This window comes from Triticum dicoccoides, chromosome 6B (assembly GCF_002162155.2).
Source record: "Triticum dicoccoides isolate Atlit2015 ecotype Zavitan chromosome 6B, WEW_v2.0, whole genome shotgun sequence".
Lineage (NCBI taxonomy): Eukaryota > Viridiplantae > Streptophyta > Magnoliopsida > Poales > Poaceae > Triticum > Triticum dicoccoides.
In genome coordinates this window covers 700,267,402-700,274,628 of record NC_041391.1, presented here as the reverse complement: position 1 = coordinate 700,274,628, position 7,227 = coordinate 700,267,402, and positions in this window count along the sequence as shown.

The window sequence follows — 7,227 nt, the reverse complement described above, 5'->3', positions numbered from 1 at the left end:
TTCATGCGCTGCCTCCGAGGCTGCCATGTACTCTGCTTCACATGTAGATCCCGCCACGACTTTTTGCTTGCAACTGCACCAGCTTACTGGCCCACCATTCAAAATATACACATATCCGGTTTGTGACTTAGAGTCATCCAGATCTGTGTCGAAGCTAGCGTCAACGTAACCCTTTACGACGAGCTCTTCGTCACCTCCATGCACGAGAAACATGTCCTTAGTCCTTTTCAGGTACTTCAGGATATTCTTGACCGTTGTCCAGTGTTCTTTGCCGGGATTACTTTGGTACCTTCCTACCAAACTTACGGCAAGGTTTACATCAGGTCTGGTACACAGCATGGCATACATAATAGACCCTATGGATGAGGCATAGGGGATGACACTCATCACTTCTATATCTTCTGCCGTGGTCGGACATTGTGCCGAGCTCAATTTCACACCTTGCAACACAGGCAACAACCCCTTCTTAGACTGATCCATATTGAACTTCTTCAATATCTTATCAAGGTATGTGCTTTGTGAAAGACCTATGAGGCGTCTCGATCTATCTCTATAGATCTTGATGCCTAATATATAAGCAGCTTCTCCAAGGTCCTTCATTGAAAAACACTTATTCAAGTAGGCCTTAATGCTGTCCAAGAGTTCTATATCATTTCACATCAAAAGTATGTCATCTACATATAATATGAGAAATGCTACAGAGTTCCCATTCACTTTCTTGTAAACGCAGGCTTCTCCATAAGTCTGCATAAACCCAAACGCTTTGATCATCTCATCAAAGTGAATGTTCCAACTCCGAGATGCTTGCACCAGCCCATAAATGGATCACTGGAGTTTGCATACCTTGTTAGCATTCTCAGGGTTGACAAAACCTTCCGGCTGCATCATATACAGTTCTTCCTTAAGATGGCCGTTAAGGAATGCCGTTTTGACGTCCATTTGCCATATCTCATAATCATAGTATGCGACAATTGCTAACATGATTCGGACGGACTTCAGCTTCGCTACGGGAGAGAAAGTCTCATCGTAGTCAACCCCTTGAACTTGTCGATAACCCTTAGCGACAAGTCGAGGTTTATAGATGGTAACATTACCATCCGTGTCCATCTTCTTCTTAAAGATCCATTTGTTTTCTATCGCTCGCCGATCATCGGGCAAGTCTGTCAAAGTCCATATTTCGTTTTCATACATAGATCCTATCTCGGATTTCATGGCTTCTAGCCATTTGTCGGAATCTGGGTCCGCCATCGCTTCTTCATAGTTCGAAGGTTCCCCGTTCTCTAACAACATGATTTCCAGGACAGGGTTGCCGTACCACTCTGGTGCGGAACGTGTCCTCGTGGACCTACGAAGTTCAGCAGTAACTTGATCCGAAGTACCTTGATCATCATCATTAGTTTCCTCTCTAGTCAGTGCAGGCACCACAAGAACATCTTCCTGAGCTGCGCCATTTTCAAGAGGCAGTACTTCATCAAGTTCCACTTTCCTCCCACTTAATTCTTTCGAGAGAAAATCTTTCTCCAGAAAGGACCCGTTCTTGGCAACAAAGATCTTGCCTTCGGATCTGAGGTAGAAGGTATACGCAATGGTTTCCTTAGGGTATCCTATGAAGACACATTTTTCCGACTTGGGTTCGAGCTTTTCAGGTTGAAGTTTCTTGACATAAGCATCGCATCCCCAAACTTTCAGAAACGACAGCTTAGGTTTCTTCCCAAACCATAATTCATACGGTGTCGTCTCAACGGATTTAGATGGTGCCCTATTTAAAGTGAATGTAGTTGTCTCTAGAGCGTATCCCCAAAATGATAGCTATAAATCGGTAAGAGACATCATAGATCGCACCATATCCAATAAAGTGCGATTACGACGTTCGGACACACCATTACGCTGAGGTGTTCCAGGCGGCGTGAGTTGTGAAACGATTCCACATTTCCTTAAGTGCGTACCAAATTCGTGACTTAAATATTCTCCTCCATGATCTGATCGTAAGAACTTTATCTTTCGGTCACGTTGATTCTCTACCTCATTCTGAAATTCCTTGAACTTTTCAAAGGTCTCAGACTTGTGTTTCATCAAGTAGACATAGCCATATCTACTCAAGTCATAAGTGAGGGTGAGAACATAATGATATCCTCCGCGAGCCTCAACGCTCATTGGACCGCACACATCAGTATGTATGATTTCCAATAAGTTGGTTGCTCACTCCATTGTCCCGGAGAATGGAGTCTTGGTCATTTTGCCCATGAGGCATGGTTCGCATGTGTCAAATGATTCATAATTGAGAGACTCTAAAAGTCCATCAGCATGGAGCTTCTTCATGCGCTTGACACCAATGTGACCAAGGCGGCAGTGCCACAAGTATGTGGGACTATCGTTATCAACTTTACATCTTTTGGTATTCACACTATGAATGTGTGTAACATCACGTTCGAGATTCATTAAGAATAAACCATTGACCAGCGGGGCATGACCATAAAACATATCTATCATATAAATAGAACAACCATTATTCTCGGATTTAAATGAGTAGCCATCTCGCATTAAACGAGATCCAGATACAATGTTCATGCTCAAAGCTGGCACTAAATAACAATTATTGAGGTTTAAAACTAATCTCGTAGGTAAATGTGGAGGTAGCATGCCGAAGGCGATCACATCGACCTTGGAACCATTCCCGACGCGCATCGTCACCTCGTCCTTCGCCAGTCTCCGCTTATTCCGTAGCTCCTGCTTTGAGTTACAAGTATGAGCAACCGCACCGGTATCAAATACCCAGGAGCTACTACGAGTACTGGTAAGGTACACATCAATAACATGTATATCACATATACCTTTGGTTTTGCCGGCCTTCTTGTCTGCTAAGTACTTGGGGCAGTTCCGCTTCCAGTGACCACTTCCCTTGCAATAAAAGCACTCCGTCTTAGGCTTGGGTCCATTCTTTGGCCTCTTCCCGGCAATTGGCTTACCATGCGCGGCAACTTCCTTGCCGTCCTTCTTGAAGTTCTTCTTACCCTTGCCTTTCTTAAACTTAGTGGTTTTATTCACCATCAACACTTGATGTTCTTTTCTGATCTCCACCTCCGCTGATTTCAGCATTGAATATACCTCAGGAATGGTCTTTTCCATCCCCTGCATATTGAAGTTCATCACAAAGCTCTTGTAGCTCGGTGGAAGCGACTGAAGGATCCTGTCAATAACCGCGTCATCCGGGAGATTAACTCCCAGCTGAGTCAAGCGGTTGTGCAATCCAGACATTTTGAGTATGTGTTCACTGACAGAACTATTTTCCTCCATCTTACAGCTGAAGAACTTGTCAGAGACTTCATATCTCTCGACCCGGGCATGAGCTTGGAAAACCATTTTCAGCTCTTCGGACATCTCATATGCTCCATTTCGCTCAAAATGGTTTTGGAGCCCCGGTTCTAAGCTGTAAAGCATGCCGCACTGAACGAGGGAGTAATCATCAGCACGAGACTGTCAAGCATTCATAATGTCTTGGTTCTCTGGGATGGGTGCTTCACCTAGCGGTGCTTCTAGGACATAATCTTTCTTGGCAGCTATGAGGATGATCCTCAGGTTCCGGACCCAGTCCGTATAGTTGCTGCCATCATCTTTCAGCTTGGTTTTCTCTAGGAACGCGTTGAAGTTGAGGGCAACATTAGCGTGGGCCATTTGATCTACAAGACATATTGTAAAGATTTTAGACTAAGTTCATGATAATTAAGTTCATCTAATCAAATTATTCAATGAACTCCCACTCAGATAGACATCCCTCTAGTCATCTAAGTGAAACATGATCCGAGTCAACTAGGCCGTGTCCGATCATCACGTGAGACGGACTAGTCAACGTCGGTGAACATCTTCATGTTGATCGTATCTTCTATACGACTCATGCTTGACCTTTCGGTCTTCCGTGTTCCGAGGCCATGTATGTACATGCTAGGCTCGTCAAGTCAACCTAAGTGTATTGCGTGTGTAAATCTGGCTTACACCCGTTGTATTGAGAAACAGTAAAACGAGGCGACCTAGGAGCCTCCACAGCGCTTTGACGTCCCTGACCATCCGATTTAATCTATCACATATCGTCTGGCCGTAGTCATTTGTCTCATGGGCAGCTCCTCCGGAGACTTACCTGGGCGTCATGTTGTTTATCGGGCCAAATGGGCTGCGTATGGGATACCCGAGTCGTTTGCAGCTCGTTTCCTTTCTCTTCCTCCCTAGCACATGGCAAGAAATAGAGCGTCTCCTCACCTTTACCTCCCTATGGCGGCGTTCTTCGACATGGCTGGGCCATTCTTCTCGGCGTGCGTGTAGACCTCGGTAGTCTTGCCTTGTTCGCCAGACTTTTTCGGCGCTACCACCCAGTGTTAGAGTCCTGTCTCTTATTCGCAGTCCGCCGATGCGATGGGGACGGCAGCTGCCCCTTCGCGCGCCTATAGGGTGGATCCTTAATCCCACCATCCGGGTGACGCTACTGGCCCATGGAAGCACGTTTTTGTTGCTGATCTTGCTGCTCCTCCCTTTCTGACGATGTGTTCACTTGCGGCAAAGGAGATGCAGCGAAGCTGGTGGCTAGCTGTATTGATGCCGCAGTCACTATCTCCCCTGCTACCTGCGCTTGTTCAAGTTGTTGTCTAATCCCTCTCAATTCAGAGAGCTTGCGTTGTAGGACCCCATACGGAAATGCCCATTAATTAGATACCAATCTGATGCAAAATACTACCTAGCTATCTGATTAGTAGTTTCTTGAGTTGTAGTAATTTTATTGCTGTATTTTTTAATTGGTGATCAGTAGGTAATATAATTTGAATCTCACATACATTTGTGTTCAATTTTTTGCATTATTTCTGTCACTTCTTCAGAATGGATGAGCATGGCGATGCGCGGTGATATTAATGCATTGAAATATGAAATTGAATGTATTTTGCACAACAAGATACTATATTATGTTCATATTTGCATACTCCCTTCTCATGAATGTCATATACATGGGTGGGTCAGTCTTTACTCAGAGCGATGTTCAAGATATCTTCCAATATTCCGATAACTCGGCCAACTTATCGCTTACCGGTGTTTGACTGATAAGATAAATTGGCCGATAAATCGACCGATATGCCGATAAATCGGCCGATTTACCCCTTATCATGGGTCGACCGATAAGTTCCCGATAAGCGATATCCCTAACATTGACTCAGAGTAGTTTGAACTTTCTCAAACATCTTTACTACTTATTTCTCAGGATGGTCGGGCGCGGCAACGCGCGCCTTTATGTTCTAGTTCCAACGTTAGAATCTATCACACCCGATCATCACGTGGTGCTTCGAAACAACGAACCTTCGCAACGGTGCACAGTTAGGGGGAACACTTTCTTGAAATTATTTCAAGGGATCATCTTATTTAAGCTACCGTCATTCTAAGCAAATAAGATGTAAAACATGATAAACATCACATGTAATCAAATAGTGACATGATATGGCCAATATCATATTGCTCCTTTGATCTCCCACCCCCTAGGGTGCGCCCCCTGCCTCGTGGGCCCCCCGAAGCTCCACCGATGTACTTCCTACACCCATATATACCTACGTGCCCTACAACTTCCAGAAAGAAGATAGATCGAGAGTTCCGCCGCCGCAAGCCTCTGTAGCCACCAAAAACCTCTCGGGAGCCCTTTCCGGCGCCCTGCTGGAGGGGGATCCCATCACCGGTGGCCATCTTCATCATCCCGACGCTATCCATGATGAGGAGGGAGTAGTTCACCCTCGGGGCTGAGGGTATGTACCAGTAGCTATGTGTTTGATCCCTCTCTCTCGTGTTCTTGAGGTGATACGATCTTGATGTATCCCGAGCTTTGCTATTGTAGTTGGATCTTATGATATTTCTCCCCCTCTACTCTCTTGTGATGAATTGAGTTTCCCCTTTGAAGTTATTTTATCGGATTGAGTCTTTTATGAGAACACTTGATGTATGTCTTGCCGTGATTATCTGTGGTGACAATGGGATATCATGTGCCACTTGATGTATATTTTGGTGATCAACTTGCGGGTTTCGTGACATTGGGAACCTATGCATAGGGGTTGAAACACGTCTTGACTCTCCGGTAGAAACTTTGGGGCACTCTTTGAAGTACTTTGTGTTGGTTGGATGAATCTGAGATTGTGTGATGCATATCGTATAATCATGCCCACGGATACTTGAGGTGACAATGGAGTATCTAGGTGACATTAGGGTTTTGGTTGATTTGTATCTTAAGGTGTTATTCTAGTATGAACTCTTTTATAGATCGATCCGAAAGAATAACTTTGAGGTGGTTTTGTACCCTACCATAATCTCTACGTTTGTTCTCCGCTATTAGTGGCTTCAGAGTGACTCTTTGTTGCATGTTGAGGGATAGTTATGTGATCCAATTATGTTATTATTGTTTACAGAACTTGCACTAGTGAAAGTATGAACCCTAGGACTTGTTTCCTAGCATTGCAATAACGTTTACGCTCACTTTTATCATTAGTTACCTTGCTGTTTTTATATTTTCAGATTACAAGAACCTTTATCTACCATCCATATTGCACTTGTATCACCATCTCTTCGCCGAACTAGTGCACCTATACAATTTACCATTGTATTGGGTGTGTTGGGGACACAAGAGACTCTTTGTTATTTGGTTGCAGGGTTGCTTGAGAGAGACCATCTTCATCCTACGCCTCCCACGGATTGATAAATCTTAGGTCATCCAGTTGAGGGAAATTTGCTACTGTCCTACAAACCTAGGCACTTGCAGGCCCAACAACATCTACAAGAACAAGGTTGTGTAGTAGACATCATAATGCCTTAAGCAAGATGATATGATTAGACAAAGTAAACTCTGTTGAGGAACGTAGCAGAAATTAAAAAATTTCTACGCTTCACCAAGATCAATCTATGGAGTTATCTAGCAATGAGGGGAAAAGGAGTGCATCTACATACCCTTGTAGATCGCGAGCGGAAGCGTTCAAGAGAACGGGGTTGAGGGAGTCGTACTCGTCGTGATCCAAATCACCGGAGATCCTAGCGCTGAACGGACGGCACCTCCGCGTTCAACACACGTACGGTTGAGGAAGACGTCTCCTCCTTCTTGATCCAGCAAGGGGGAAGGAGAGGTTGATGAATATCCAGTAGCACGACGGCGTGGTGGTGGATGCAGCAACGATCTCGGCAGGGTTTCGCCAAGCTTCTGCGAGAGGGAGAGGTGTA